The 16,011-nt window shown below is 42.3% G+C and overlaps 1 protein-coding gene across 5 annotated transcripts in view; it reads left to right on the top strand.

Annotated features, from left to right (window-relative positions):
• Nucleotides 1–16,011, top strand: part of FOXP1 (forkhead box P1) — a 585,986-nt gene that overhangs the window by 473,266 nt on the left and 96,709 nt on the right. Inside the window, exon 1 of one of the 5 annotated variants that reach the window (XM_036868305.1) lies at nt 6,610–6,648. The exons of 3 other annotated variants lie outside the window; for them this stretch is intronic. The gene's annotated coding sequence lies outside the window, so the exon portion shown is untranslated. Of the gene's footprint in view, nt 1–6,609; nt 6,649–7,329; nt 7,437–16,011 lie in introns of those variants that run through there. One more of the 5 variants, XM_036868304.1, reaches the window with a different exon arrangement.

Genomic DNA, 16,011 nt, shown 5'->3' with positions numbered 1-16,011 from the left:
GAGAACATTGTTTTGGTGGGAGCAGGCGTGATGGAAAGAGAGAGCTTTGATGGTTAAAGAAGAGGGAAAAAAATCACAAGGAAAAAGGACGTCAGGTGATTTTAGCCTCCTCCTCTGAGACCCCAACTCAATTCACCAAGTCGTGAAGCATGTTAGTTACTTATTCAGTGGAGCACAAGTTACTGATGTTTCACAGGGTTTATGACCTAGAGAGGATCAGAATAAGAGCTTTTGAGTTGTTTTCCAAAAAACAGTTTTCCCTCCCTTTGTTCCCTGATACTCTGTTGACACAATAGTGCCTAAGATTCAAGAGTTCTCAAATCCTGTTTATATTTTTTAACTCTATTCTTGGTAGTTTTATATATGACATTAACTGTAAGCTAAAAAGCACCTAGAAATTAGTTCCTCTGCTAGGGTAAAATGTGTACCTGACACATAATAAGTAGTTAGTAGTGATAGTTGTTATTATTATTATTAAAGAAAATATGGAGAGTATCTTATCCATCTTTCTCTTTGTTTAGGTGAAGTGTGGAGTCTCAGAGAGGTGAGGGGATGTGCCCACAATCACACTGTTAGCTCATGACAATGTCATTGACAGACCCCCGTGTCCTATCTAATACTCCTACACCATCTCAGGGTTAAACAGAGCACTTGAGGCCACTTTGGACTAGAAAAGATTTGCCTACCTGTTGATGGACCTGTTGGGAGAGTCCCAATTTGGAATTGTTTGCGAAACTACCTGAGCTTTCAAATAGTGGGAAGTGGACGCTGAGGGTTGTGGACCTTAAGGTCCTGCTTCAGATTCTGTCCCTGAGTCCGTACACATTTCCTCTCTTCCCAGCCTCCCTCTTCCATCCCCTCTCCCCTGCCAAGAACTGGCCTCATCACTTTTCTCTAGGAAAGAAGACCAAATCTTTGGATTTTTCTATGGTCTCTTTTCAAGGCAGAGGTGTCTGTGTGTGTGTGTGTGTGTGTGTGTGTGTGTGTGTGTGTGATCAGTGACTATTAAGGAAAGAAAAGCCATAGAAAGCTATAGGGCCCCAGAAAGGGTTTTGGATGTCGCAATTTCTATGCCACACAGTGTGGAAGGCAATTATCTTTGGAGGGGATTCCGCAGCCCTGCACGGGCTTCCCTGGTGTAAGATTTATTGTCAGCTGGATTGCGTGTTCGTTATAAGAGCATTTACTCGGCATCTAAAGCGCTGTCAAGAGTGCTACTTCCTGAATGCTTCTGAGGCTGCAACTGCTAAGCTTCATTTTCCCGTCTTGGAGATATATTTTTGAAATGGGATGCAGGGATTTGTAAGGCCCCGTGCTTCCCATTGACGCTGACAGGAGCTGCCTCGTTCAACCCTTGCTTGCTGCCGCGGAAATTCACCAGCTGATGCCCAGAGCCCTCCTCCCTGCCCGCCTGGCTCGCACGCCAGGGCACCTGTCGTGGGGAGTGAGCCTGGCAGCGCGTCCCGTTGTTTGGGGGGGACTCATGCCAGCTCATCAATCTCAGAGTTAACTGTTGTCTTACTTAAACAAAGGATAGACGAAAGCTCTTCTTTCCCTTTTTTTTTTTTTTTTATCCCTTTTCCTTTTATATGGATCTTACGAATGCCTGAGGAAAACTTGAGCCGCGAGCCAGCTAAATATACTGTATCATGAAACCTTAGGGACCACTGAAATGGGAACAGTGGCCCTTTACTGCTAAGAAGGTGTTTTATTGAAAATGCACCGACATACCTCTCCCCGGAGAGGGAGCAAAGGAGAAGGCAAGATGCCCGGCAGTAATACAGGTTGTTCTCTTAGGTGAGCTAAGATAGAGTTTGGCACTCCTGTGCTCTGAGCCAGCCGGCAGTAGAGTAGACGGATGTGCATTTTTACATTAAAAGTGCCATATTTCACCCTCGTCATCCCCTCCCACCCCTACCCCCCGTTTTTTTTAAGTGTCTTAATTTATATATTCCAGTTAATAGTTCACTACACGGCCTTTCTCTCTCCAGCTTTTGAAAGTTATCTTTGGAATAAGTTGAGATAGTCGAAATGTCCTAAGTCCTGGCAGGCTTACCAGCAGAGGGCAGGCGTAAAGAAGGTTTTGACATGAGGGTGTGTCAGCCTAGGGTCACAGGAGGGTGGCGTGGGCCGGGAGGGAGACTGGTGAGCATTGTTCGGAGGGCAGGATGGATCTCTGCCTCTTTGCAGGCCTGCTGCGCGCCTCGGGTCACCCGAAAAACTGACTTTCCTGCCTAAAGGTGGCCAGTGCCTTAAAATGATACTCAGCGATTTCTACATAATTAAACATTTAAAAAAAATATTCAAATGTCATCTCATCACCCAAGAGCCATTTTTTCTTTTCCCCTTCAGTGACCCAGTTCTGCTTGTGCCTAAAATCGAGAGTTTGCACATGGGTGTGTCGTCAGCACTATCACTCTTGGGGGGTGGGGGGGGAATAAGGCCTCGTGCTTCATGGTGATAGTGATTCTTTCTTCCTGATACCTGAAGGAAAGAGCTCTTTGGGAAATGACCTCCTGCCCTAAAACATGTCCCTTTTTGAGGCTTTTGTGCACCTCGGTGTAATCTGTTCTAACCTTATGGTAGAAGCAGTCCAGTAATACATTGTACATTATATTAAAACAAGAGATTATAGTTTGAGCATAAATGAGAGAGAGTAATTTGTTACTGTCAATCAGATGCAGAGTTTGGAATGGATGTTGCCATTTTTCTCTCCCAGACGTGATTTTGTTTACCGGTGACATTCTATGAATATCTTTACATTTTTCGAGTGAGGGACTTTTTTTTTTTTTGGAGAGGGTGGTAAATGTTTTCCATAGCTTCTGTACCCATGATATTCATAAGTCACCTGAATGTTGACATGTCACAGTGTGTATCTAGAAAATTAACCAGGAGCAATCGCATTATAAAATGTTGCATCAAATGAAGATGCTGATGACAGTTTGGAGGGTGTCACGGGGAGAAATGTAAACTTCTGCGCAAGAGTAAGAACTTGCAGTCTTTTCCCTTGGCTGAGCGGGAGCAAAAGAAAAGCAACATAATTGCCTTCATTGTCCACAGACATCACAGCGACATAAACAATAGCAATCTGGAGCTAACTGCCTTAGCTCCCTGTAGATGGATGATGTATTAATTTATATTTTTAAGTAAAAGCCGCACTTAAATCAAGAAGGAACGGCAGGTCCTTGGAGACAAGTGCCCAAATGTCCGGAATCGGGCATGTCTGTTGCAGTTTAGTCTCTCTAATTGGCTGCTGGTTGGCGGTCTTTGGAGACATGAGAAATAACTAAAGCAGGGCTCCTTCTGGAGAGACTCGCTTCCCTGGGCAGGTCATCAAGCCCACTTCTGGGGTGAGGGGCCTAAATTCTGTAGTCCTGCTCTGTCAGCGTGTTCTCCTCTAGCAACGGGGTCGGTTGGTTGAATCTCTTTAAGTTCTGTCGTTTCAGAATATGTTCTGGGTACTTCACGAAACGAATGGTTAAAAAGAAAGGAATAAGTGTTCAAGCAAGGGCTGTTTGGAAGAAGATGGGGAATTGAATTAAGATTTTGGCCCCTTGAAATTCCCTGGCGGTCCAGTGGTCAGGACTGCACACTTCCACCGCAGGGGGCACGCGTCCGATGCCTGGTCGGGAAACTAAGATCCTGAATCCCGCACGGCACGGCCAAAAAAAAAAAAAGAAAAAAAGAAGAAGATTTTGGTCCTCATGAGCAAGTTGATTTTTTTCAGCCCATCAAACTGTTCATCCCTTGGTAGAGATAGATAACTGACTTTATCTGGGGAGGTGTCTCGCTCTCAGTGTTGCTTAGAAATAGGTGAGCCAGTGCCCATTTACATGTCCTTTTTTCTGGTGATTGCCAAGCAGCTCCGGCTGGAGCCGAGGACCACGTGGGCCCAGCACCGTGGCCGGTGTCTTCTCGGCCGTGCCATCCATCAAAGTGTGGGAATAACGTCCCGACAAGATGCTCCTTCTGACTCTGCGTTGAATACATCTTACCTACATTCTCAGCTCTGAATGGGCAGTATAACCTTTCACTTTCTTCTGCTTTCAAGGCTAGGGCTCAGCAGAACCAAATAAAATACATGATTTGAGTCCCAGGTGTGTTATTTTGGTGGTTAGAGTTTGGTGTGGGATCATAGTAATCTGTTCTTAAGTACACAGCCAGCTGCACAATGGACTCATTTAGCAACTGACAGGTTTCTTAATATGTGGTGTTTGAACAAGGGCTGTATCTGTTGTGGGTGTTAGGATGTGGGCATCAAAAATATTTTTCAGTACGGTATTTAGCATTTCCTTCACTCTTCCTTAAACACGAGCCCTCCCCCTCCCCCCAGGTATTCATTTTATAGTATCATGGCCTCTCTTTTTCTGGAGCTATGCAGTGTCTTGTTTCCCCCTGTGGCCCGTGGAGCTGGGTGTGTTTGATTCTTAGACAGGGAAAAGAAAAAAAAAAAATCACTTTGCCTTTCTGAACTTAAGCTTCCTCCTCTGTAAAATGGGGATTGCAATTTCTGTTCCCATTGTGACACCTAAATGAACCCCTGTGTCTGAGTAACCCATTCTAAAGCCTGCCCCTCAATCCAGATTTTTCTAAAGCTCCCGCAATCCAAATGTCCAAATGCTGCTGCTCTTATTTTTATTTTATTTATTTTTTTGCCTTTCTGACCCAGCCTTTCCAAAATGACCTGGCACTCATAGAACAAATGGCATTAACTAAGTCTTCTAAATCACTGCACCTTTTAACATTTATATTGTATTCCAGCCATTGAAAGTTCCAGTTCTCACTGAATCCCAGGCACAGGGCAGGTAGACAGGACCACATGGAAAGGGATTTTTTTTTTTTTTAAGTTTTTTGTTTTTTAAATATTTATTTATTTGGCTGCGTCAGGTCTTAGTCGAGGCACGCGGGATCTTCGTCGCGGCATGCGAACCCTTATGCGAACTCTTGGTTGCAGCATGTAGGATCTAGTTCCCTGGCCAGGGATTGAGCCTGGGCCCCCTGCGTTGGGAGCGTTAACCAAAATGGCCTGGGCATATAAAACTTATCCAGGTTTATCTCTGGTGGTACATTTCCTTGCCTAGAAGTAGTCTCTGAGTCACCATGTCATGTTTGGAGAGAGGGTGGGAAGGGCTCCAGGTGGCCTCTGCTTTTGCTAAGCTACTTTGTCACCTCCCCCCTTATCCAAACCATCAGTCCTCAAAACACCACCTCCCCAAGGGGCCTTCCCAGACCTCTCCTGATCCACTCATCTCCCCCTGCTCTGTGGTCTCATGGTGCTTAATGCCACCACCATGCAATTTAGTACTTGTGTAACCACCGCATTGCATCACTCTCTAATTATTTTGTGTGAGGCTGGACTCCACAGCTGGGTCACAAGCTTCTGTAATGTTTGTTGTTTGCTTGTTTGTTTGTTGTTTGTTTGGATGCTCCCGGAGACAATTAGTTTACAAACGCAGACCTGCAAAGGAGGTAGGCCAACTTGTAAAAGCATGCTTGAGTTTTATGGATGCCTCTGAAAGAATTTGTCTTTAAAAAAAAAAAAAAAATTGCTTCTTTAAAGGGCACCCTGATGTTGTTCACAGACGTTAAATCTCTAATGAATTTTAATACCTTTGAAAAAAATCGCATGTGGATTTTGAAATGAACATTTCTCCTCTCTCACTGTGCCTTGGTTGGAGAGAACTTCCTATATTTTTATTTCCTGTCTTTGGGGCCCTGCCAGCCCCTACGGAAGGAGGGCCTTGTCTCTTTAAGAGTCAGAACTCTACTGATGCATGGTACACTGGCAGATTTAAGGCCCCTCTCCCCAAAAAAGAATGCCCTTGGTTCTCTGTTGAATATTCATGAGAGGGTGGGGTCACATTTTTGTGACCTGAAAAACTTCCATTAATAAATTTGTTATCTGACACAAAAACACTTTAGGGTGGAGCTCGATCAGTGCTGCACCCATTTAACATCGGATCATAAGTTGACAGTCAACTGGCGCTTTTGTCTCTTTTGCTGGCAGATTAATGGGGGAATTGTCTGCTCCTGAGCTGACCTGATTGAAATTCAGGCATTTGCTTGATCGGAAATAGTATCAATATGCTTTCTGGTTTGTAGTAACCTGCATAACACCTCAAATGGAAAAATATTTTCAAGTAAAACTGAAATTACTGGAGTAGGATTTGTGGCCTTTTTTTTTTTTAATTGAGGGAAAATACGTAATCATTAATGTCACGACTACTTTTCCTCGAGTATTTTTGAGAAAAAATAATTAAAAAGTTAGAGTTTTGTATGTTTGTTTTGTAAGTAAAGGCCAAAAAGTTTTTCCCTAAATTGAACAAGGGTAAATTAGAGAGGTGATTCTAGAGCTGCCGAAAATGACTAAATTAACCTGGCACCGAAATCGGGCCAGTTGAGCCCACCAAGTTTAGCATATTGGTGACTTTTTTTTTTTTTTTTCTCACACTGTACTCAGCTTTAAACAGCTTTAAAGAGCAGTGACTAATAGAGGTCATCTTCAAGTGCTCATTGAGAGTAGCCTGTGTTGATGTTGTAGTATAAATAAGAACGGAATTTAGAGAATTATTCCTTAGCGAAAGAGTGGCAGATGCTTGCTTCAGCAGCTGTCGTTCTAGAGGGCAAGGAGCTTGGTTCAGCAACGAGGTACGTTGGTTATTTATTTCAACCCCCGTGTCGGGTTCGTTTTCCTCTGTGCGCACAAGCACACTCTGGCGAACCCGGCTCTTGGAAAGAAAAGGGGGGAAATAAAAGAGGCCAAGGCTGGGTTAAACCAGGGACGTGAAGCGAAAGTTCTCCCGCAAAGGCCGTTTTCGAGGAAGTTCTCCTGCGCTGCCTTTGAGCCCCGCATCCCCTTCCGATTCTAAACAGTTGCTCCGAGCAGTCGGGGTGTGCGCCGGACGCGCCGGTTCCGCTGCGTTGCCGCTCGGGTTGCTCTGAAAGGCCGGGACAACTCTTTGTCAGTTTCCAAGAGGAAACAAACACCGCCACCCCACCAAAAATCCCCGACCCGGCAGCCCCGGCCGGAGGGAGAGATGCGCGCCGCGCCCGGCTTCCCAGACGTCAGCCGGAGGCGGGTCAAAGGGTTAACAGCAATTAAGCGGAGTTGCTCCCGAAACAAAAGCCGGGTTTCAGCCGAGCGTGATTTCACCTGCCGCGCGGAGGGGGGCCGGGGGGCTCGCGCGCGGGGCGCGGGCCGCGGAGCCCATTGTGTGGGGCGCGGCGCGGCGCGGGGTGTTTAGAGGCGGGTTGTGATTGGTGGAGCAGGGCGGGGCGGGTGGGCGCGGCGCGGCGCGTCTTGTCAGCCCGCGAGCCGGAGCGCCCCTGCGCGCGTGCAGTCCGCCTGCACGCCGAGGCCGCCGGACCCCACGCCCGGCCCGCGCGGGCGCCCTGAGCCGGCTCCGCGCGCCTGGCGGCTACATGGAGAGTGTCAGGTTGGTCCCTGTGATTGATCTTTGCCGTTCTGCTCTCCTTCCCCGGGCTCCGCGGTGCCAGCTTCCTGGGGCCTCGCTGGGGAAGGCAGGAGCGCCCGAGGGTTTCTAAGTTGAGTCTTTTGGAAAAAAAAAAATAATAATAACCATCGCTGTTTACCAACTTGGGTGGGAGTTGCGCTCTGGAAGTGGAGGCGGGGGGAGGGAGTGGAGGGGTGGGAAGAAGCAGCTCCAGGCCTGTGGGTCCTGGAAGAGAGAGATTTCCACCACCACCACCCCCCCCCCCCCGTTTCTCTCTTGCTCTCCCTTTTTTAAAATGTTCATGGGTGGGGTGTAGTTGAGAGTTGAAGGAAGTCCTGCTTGTGTTTTGCTCTCGCGCTCTCGCTCGCTCTCTCTCTCTTTTTTTTTTTTTTTCGTTTGCGACTGGTTTTCTGCCGTTCTGGCCTTCAGGCAGCCACTTTGGTAAAGCCCTCGCCATCACTCCATTCGGGGGACGTATCTGGGGTGTGATTTATGTCACTTTCAGAGCGTGTGACATATACAAGGAGCCTTCCATCTCAGTGTAACCCGTGTGGATGTTTCTTTGCTTCTGATAGTTTGTTTCTATATCTGTCTAGGCTATTTTCAGCTTAGCTGTTCAAATTCAAGGAGTTCACACACAGTCAAGGGGGGAGGGGGACGAATAAAGCCGCACACAGAAAAGGGCAGGCTGGCGGAGGGACACTCAGGCAGGTTTGGACGGCTCAGCCTCTGTTGCATTACTTTGCTGGTTAATTAAGTAGTGAGTGGGCTTTGGGTTAGGACGCGCAGCAGACTGAGGGATTGTCAGGGGGTGCTCCCATCCGAACCGGCTTTGAATGTAGCTACCTCAACTGTCAGAACTGCCTGAAAGACGGTCAGTGGAAACGAGACTTTCTTGGTTCCCCCCGCCCAAGTGTCGTGATGGGAAGGAGGGGACCTTTAGGAAGTGGGTGGTAAAGTTTTAGAGCAAAGTACATATAGACTCTTTTCCTCTTTGGGTTTAACTCCTTCAGGGCCTGCCGGTTCGGAGTAAAATATCTAATAATTTTATACTCTTGTCCACACAGACCAAATGTTCTAATCAAGCCAATTTAAAAATGCAAATCATCTAATTTCCATAGATTCCAGCGTTCTGAAAGTGACACGTTTGGGGGAAAAATTAAGCCTAATAACAGGAAATGTGAATCATACTATCAGTGACTAATCTGCTTAAGAAAAAATAAGTTACATTTATTTTATTAGGAAGTCAGTGTTAAAGAAGCCATTTTTTTTTAACTTCAAATCGAGTGAAGTTTTTATTTTAGAGGCGGCCTTTTTTTTTTTTCCATTTGTTTGTAATAGATTTTCCAAGAGGAATGCTCAGTCAAAGCTGGTTTATGTGGTAAAGTGTTCAAGCTAGCATGTCATTGTCAAAAACCTCAAACATGATCACATTAAGATTCTAGTTTAGGATCTGTTGCTGTTACTGTTGTTTAAAAGAATACAAAGCTTTCTCGAATGTTAAGACTCCTCACTAAGTAAACCGAACGAAGACGGAAGCACATTCTCCTAATTGATGCCCTTCGCTTACATGGAAAAAAGGTCTACTTCTATTTTACGTGATTCTTTGTAGCTGCCTGACACATTTCAGTGGAAAGTGTGTAAAAATGAAACCAAAATACAGACTGCCTACCCAGAGACACTGGCTGACTTACTCTAGGATGTGATAGAGCTGAACTGAAAACGGATTGGGCTGACACTTGATAATCAAAGTTGATTTATTGTTCATTAGTACTGCATTAGCCCTTTCAGGCAAGACAGTTATTTGTGTAGTGGCCTGTCAAGAGCTAGACTGTGAGCACCTGTCATTTCTAAGGCATGAGATAAGCAACCAGATATTAAGATGATGCAAATAAAAATATGTTGGACTAGGTAAAGGGCCACATGATCACAAATTTTTTCCTTAAAAGAAAAAAGAGCATGGGTCACTACCAATTTGTAAGAAGAAATTATTAATATATATATATATATATATATATATATTTTTTTTTACCCTAGGGACTACTTATAGAATGAAAGTAATGGCCTTTATGCTCTCTTATTTGCTCCCGGAACTTTCTTTTCTACCCATATGTGCAGCTCATTTGATAAAAAGTTGGTCAGTTAAGGAAATGAGGAGCCTAACATGTCAATTCTTTAATCTGAGTAATTCAAGAAAGGTAGGCTTCCCACTTGTGTTGTGTGTTTAAATAAACATATTTCATTAAATGAAACTCTCCTAAGCATGGGCTGATTATATGAAGATGTGATGACATCATAGCTAAGCTATGCTAATGTCGGATAATAATGTCAAGGGCATTTTCTGCAACGTGTTTCACTCTCGATTTTTTTCTTCCCTCCCTGGAAGGGAATGATCTCATGACATACAATAGAAAACAACCTAAGTGTCAAAAGAAAACAAAATTAGTGAACTTTTGTCTGCAGCCATAGAAACGCGGATTAACTCATATTTTTCCAGAGGACGGAATGGAAACATTCTGCGAGAGGCTATATAGTGTATTGTCTTCTTTGAATTTTCATTTGACAGGGATTTTAGAGGCTGTGATCTTAATTAAATCTCAACTAGCTGAAGTAATGCATCTAAAGGCATGCAGTGTTGCGTAACCTTGCTCGGTTGGTAAACCATAAATCATCGGAAAGCTTATGATAGGAGTGGTTGGCCTGAATTTTGTTTGTTTGTTTGTTTACAGTCAAGTGTACTGTAAAAACAAAACCCTCAGCATCACTGCCTTGTATTTGCATGTTGTCAGGAGCTGTCACTTGAAAGATAAACTCTTTCCTGATGCTGACCAGTTCTGCAAACTTTTCGGCCAACCTCCACACAATTGCAAGATACAGTGAAATTAAAATCCAGATTAATTAAAAGCAATGAAATTTCAGATTTATCTCAGCTGAGTAAGGTGGCAGAAGTGTGTTGGTGCTACAGGGTTTTACTGAGGCAATCAGGAGACAGTAGCGTGACGAGCTTCTTAGCTTGAACTAAAATGTGAATAAAATTTGAATTGGCCAAAAAAAGGAGATTGAAGAAATTCATTTTACTCTGTGGCTTAGTTGTAGATGAACACCACTAAGGGGAAACTTAAAACTGTCCTCTTAGGAGTTTGGCAAATAGAATCGTCCGAGTCCACTGCAGGTAGTTCTTTGTGATTTATTAGCGAGGGATAAGGCAGCAACAGTTAACTAGAGAAGGTTGGAGTAAATAAATACATAGTGTCTGGTGTGTGTGTTATGTGTTAAAATGCGTATGAATTTGATGACAAGGAGTTACAGTCATTTAATAGCTATTAACTAGTCCAGATCTTACGAATTCTACTAGTGCTTGTAAATACTAGGTTATTTACTTTGTGTCTTTTAAACAGATGTTTTTTTTACTGCTGCATTTTTTGGTTCATATGTATGCTCTAGTAGAAGCAGCAATCTACACATAAAAATTGAGAAAGCTATCGTGTGATATATTGATTTTATATATCTTTGTACGTAAGATTTCATACAAGACTAGGAGTTATGTTGCTGATAAGCTGTAGCTCTCCGGGGGCAGAGAAAGAATGCAGCTTCGTGTATACCTGCATGGCTGGGTTTGGGGACAGACATGAATTTTGGTTTGGTTTGATGAAAGATTTCTATTCTTGGCAATAGCATGATATTTCTGGACATTGGTTTGAGTCATTTCAAAGTGTGCAGTACTTTTTTTTTTTTTTCCCCTCCTCAAAAATGGCATTCTACATTCAGTTTTATTTACTCTTTTTTAAAAAGAGAAAACTCAGCTACCTCTTAGCTAAACAGTCCTCTACAGATGGTGGGAACTTGAACTATCTGCAAAGACCTGAACTGGGCCTCTACTTGAGGACTGTAGGAATAATCTCTGAGTCTTTCTTCCTACCTGACAGCTATTTGAAGAGAAATTAATTTAGAATGAGAGAAATAAATATTGAATACATGCACTGTGCCTCCTTTTCAAATCCGGTTGAAAGCAACTAATCAATGAAGTTGCTGGCTAAATGTGAGGGTGCGCTTTTTTGGGGATACCTTGGTATCATGTTTTAATTTTTAAGCTTTATCTGGCCCTTAAATCTGAAACGTCATTGTTCAAATAACTGAGAACAAGGTAAATCAACAACATCAAAAAGGTCGGCTTCTGTGATTTCTCAAGGGCTTGTTATTTTGTACTTCCCAATTCTATTTGATGTCTTGACAAAACAAGATGACACAGGGGAGAATACATTAAATTTTGATTTTTTTCATCTAACCTGTTACTGTTGTGGCAGCTTAATTTCTTTTACTTTGTCCTGAAGTTGGCTTTTTGTACAATTACTCTAATTGTCACACCACTTCATGAGGGTGGGTCTTCAATGGCTTTCCCATTTGCCTTGATTTTACTAGGCATTTTTGAACATGTTTTGGCCTTTATCATGTAGGGAGCTTTGGGTTGGGCTTTGTCTTCATTAGAAATAAATCAGTGAATGGTGAGATTGTCAAAGAAGCAACTGATGCTTTCCCATTAGAATCTAATTTGCACCCCTTAGCTTAACTGTGATGGATAAGGTAAAGGTGTTGGAAATAGGCAGGAGAAACTACATAATTTGAGAAACAGAAGTTGTAATTCTGAAAAAAAGGGGAAGGAAAGGGTGATTGCACCCTCAGTCAGGCCTTAAAAACGTTGGAATGATCTAATTTTGGCCTACCTGCGTGTTTAAATCCAACTAAAATCCCCCCTGTATCTCAGTAAATAGTAAAATATATATGTATGTATATTAATTATATGTATATGATATATATTTTTTCGTAGTTAAGCACCCTATGATATTTTCTATGCTGGTTGAAGCATGAAGAGCTATCCATTTAATTCTTAGTCTTAGAAAAATGTTTGATGGGCAAAAGATCAAGATTTAACTTTTCTTCATTTAACAGTATCCATTGATCTGCAACTGTATCTCCAAGTTGTCTTTCCTTATTCTAATCATCTGTGTGTGTCAAATAGGATGGCTACAGTTGCCTTCCCTTTCACTAGTTTTGAATAACGCTTCAATGTAAGGGAGCTTATGTAACCAAGGCCCCTTCCTTTTCTCTTCAGGAGCTAAAGATCTGTGGGTAGAATCTATTCTGAGGTACCTTCTTGGAATAATTCTCCCCTCCTCTTCTTTACGGTACTTAAAAGACGATTTTTGTTGTCGTTGTTAATATAAACTGTCATAGCAGGTTTGATCCACGTGCACTAAGTTTTTTCCATCCCTCGTCCAAGAGAAAGAGACTGAGGAAGGAAGAGGGGGCATTTTTCTAAATGATAATAATAATAATAATAATAATAGTTGCTAGGTTGAAAAGATCAGGGCTTATTGGATGATTACTTTCACGTGTAGCTTCCATTGTTTCCTGTATTTAACAGTCACTAATGGGAGAAGCGACTTAATTTATGTAAACTTTACATTTTTATGCAAATGAAGCTGATATTAGAGCTAAAACAGTTACGCTGGCACTTAGTGGAGTAACCTTGTGTGCGTGGGGAAATGAGAGAGGAGAGCAGTGGAGGTCCCACGAATGCCTGTGCTGTAAACAGATATGAATTTATGCCACTTTTTACAATTTAGAGACAAAAGAAGAGCTCAGAGAGCATTGCCAGGATTGCTTATTAGGCTTGATAACCTGAAATAACTCCTGATTGGCAGGCAAGTCTTGGCCATACAATTCTTCCTGAAGGAAGGATAGCCTTTCTTGATAGAATGTAATAAACAAAATGATAAAAAATGAAATGCTAATTGCATTTTAAAGAGGTCTTTTTTTTTCCCTAAAATTTTAATAGGTGGTTGTATTGTTACTGAGAGAACAGTTATGCTAATGACTGACTACTTAGATGATTTTGCATTAATATAATAACCATTACCTGCCTTAATGCTTTGTACAGTATTGTGGCAAAATAGCGAAGCCTAAAAGAGTTATACAAAAAACAGAATTCTGTAATGAAACAGAATTATACTTTCCACATGAATAGCATGCTTTTTTTTTATTTTTTGAAGACTGAAATATTATGTCAGAAATGTATTTTCTTTCCTGTGTGATACAGCTATTTTACATGGTATCTGTGGCTTTTTGGGTTTTTGTGTGTCTGTGTGTGTGTTTCTTCTTCTTTCTAAACACCATGGGGAACAGATATAAGCTTCCTAACTTTTTTGTTTGCCGATGTATCAGTTGTATCCACTGGGTTATTAATTATGAAAACTGTTGTCTTTCATGGGGGGGGCCTTGCTGTTTATTTTCTTTTACACAGGCTTGCTTCTACATGATCATATCAAATTTGACATAGGTGTGTGTGTGTGTGTGTGTGTAGCCATTTTCTTTGGTTTTGTTTTGATGTTCTGGAGCACTCTAATTTAATTCATTTTGCTCTTATTTGATGAACCAAGTGACACTGCCTAACCTGGTCAGTTATCATTCAAACACAGCCCAAGGTCTAGAAGGGACTTAAGTTTCTTGGGACATCCACGAGGTGAATAACCAGAGATGAAAACTAGTTTCTAAATTCTTAATCCAGAGAAATGGAAATACAGCAGTATTTAAAGTGTTTTTATCTTCTCATTTGCGTTATTTGTACACATAGCAATTATGAGAAATGCTGAGGTCCAGAAATCTATGTGTATTTATACCTGGCAGCATTTCCTTGGAGTTAACGTGAGTGTAAACTAAAGAGAAAGAAAAAGAAAGGATAACATGTTATTTTCAGTATTTATATTGTGTCATCTCCCCTCCCACCCAATTCCTCCAATTGTCTCCTAGATTAGAAATAAGTATTGTTTCTATGGGTGTTTTTATTTGTTTGTTTGCTTTTTAGATTTCTTTCTTCCCCTTCCCCTCACCTGCCTCTCCCTGTTGAGGCTGGAGGAGAAAAATAAGCCATATTATTTTAATACTCTTCTAGCGTTCAGATGATACAAAGCCATTTGGAAGTAAAAGAAAACTGTATCAGGCAGAAGTTACACAGCAGTGGATGGGCCTGTAACAGCACTTACTGGTGCAGAGGACGCTTCCCCAGTGGCCGGTAGGAAGGTAGCAGCAGGCCCACACCAGCAGCCGTGTCCCGATGGCCCCAGCACAGCTGTCTGGCTGCCATGTTCGCAGGTTTGTGTGCACCTGGGGTGGGCCACACCCAATTGGTATCAGTCAGCAGTGTATTAACCAATTTTTTTTTTTTTTAATTCATGACTTCCTCTTGAAACTCAACTAAAGAGTGTTAACTGTGTGTGTGTGTGTGTGTGTTTAAATTCAGTTTTGTGTGCTAGCATTCTTTAAATGTCTGCCAGAAGTTTAATTTGAATTTCTGATCCCTGAAGGCAGCTAGACAGAATCATTCCCGTTCTTCATAAATTGCCTTCTATGATTCATTGTTAACTCATAAAACATACTCATTTCTATATACTCAAACAGTTAAGGTAGTTACAGTATCGGGGATACAGGGTTTTTTTTTTTTTTTTTTGGCATTATATTTAAATTGTCGTTTGAGGAAGAAATCGAGCATTAGCTTGAACTCCTAGTTAAGGCATGAGCCCCGTACCACACAAAACCTCAGAAATTAATGTTTTTATCTCAAGGAGGGTAAAGTAGGTACATGGAATTGGGGGGGGGTAGTTTAGTTTTGAGTGAATACTCTGAAAGAGGGGCTCATAAATATTAGAGTGCTGTAGTTAAAAACTCACATGACTGTTTTAAATACTATTGATTTAAACCACTGGCTAGATTTTATGAATCAAAGTGTAATTTCGAAGCCTTGGCCATATTTCTCAATGCTGAAGCACTCTCTCTTGTGTGCCTTTAGCTGCTTTCCAGACATTCAACACAGGATTAAATGATAGTAGTTACAGTGATCAATAGGTTAAGACCAGTACAATCACTCTTGCCGCTAATGACCTCAGTAGTAATGGGCAATAAAGTGTGGGCTATAATAGCCTCTCGCTGGTACTGCATGCCCTTTGATCCCCAGTATTAGTAGGGACTAGCTACATGAAAAAGTTAGACGTCGAGAGCCAAGGCAGTGGATATGTAGGCTATAATTCTTAACTATTTAAAGCCTCACACTGTGCTCAGATTTTTTTTTTTTTTTTTTCCTTTTTCTACCCCACAATGGTTTCTGGTTCATTTGGCTATGTTTGTGAAAGCTTTCCTTAACTGATTTTCATGACACGTTGGAGGAGAAACTTTGGGAAAATCTCAGTTTTATTATGTTTGTAAATGAAGCTCGAGCCCACTTTGGAAGCTCAGAGCTAACTTGTGTGAAAATGTGGTTTCAGATAGTAAAAGCAAAGTTAAGGCCATCAGGATCTAATAGCCCACTTCTGGTTATTCAGAGACCGGTCACCAGGCTGGAGGATTACTCAGGCTTCTCGCCCCTTTCCCTCCTTTGGCTGTGCCTGCTGCTGCTTTAAGCATTTGATTACTTGTCACCACCTCCGTCGAGATGCCCAAAGGGAAAAAGGAGAGGAGACTCAAGTTCATTTTACTGTTCTGTAACATGATGACAAAAATTGAATAA

This window comes from Balaenoptera musculus, chromosome 11 (assembly GCF_009873245.2).
Source record: "Balaenoptera musculus isolate JJ_BM4_2016_0621 chromosome 11, mBalMus1.pri.v3, whole genome shotgun sequence".
Classification (NCBI taxonomy): domain Eukaryota; kingdom Metazoa; phylum Chordata; class Mammalia; order Artiodactyla; family Balaenopteridae; genus Balaenoptera; species Balaenoptera musculus.
Note: the sequence above shows the minus strand (reverse complement) of the source record. Positions and strands in the feature narration are given on the sequence as shown.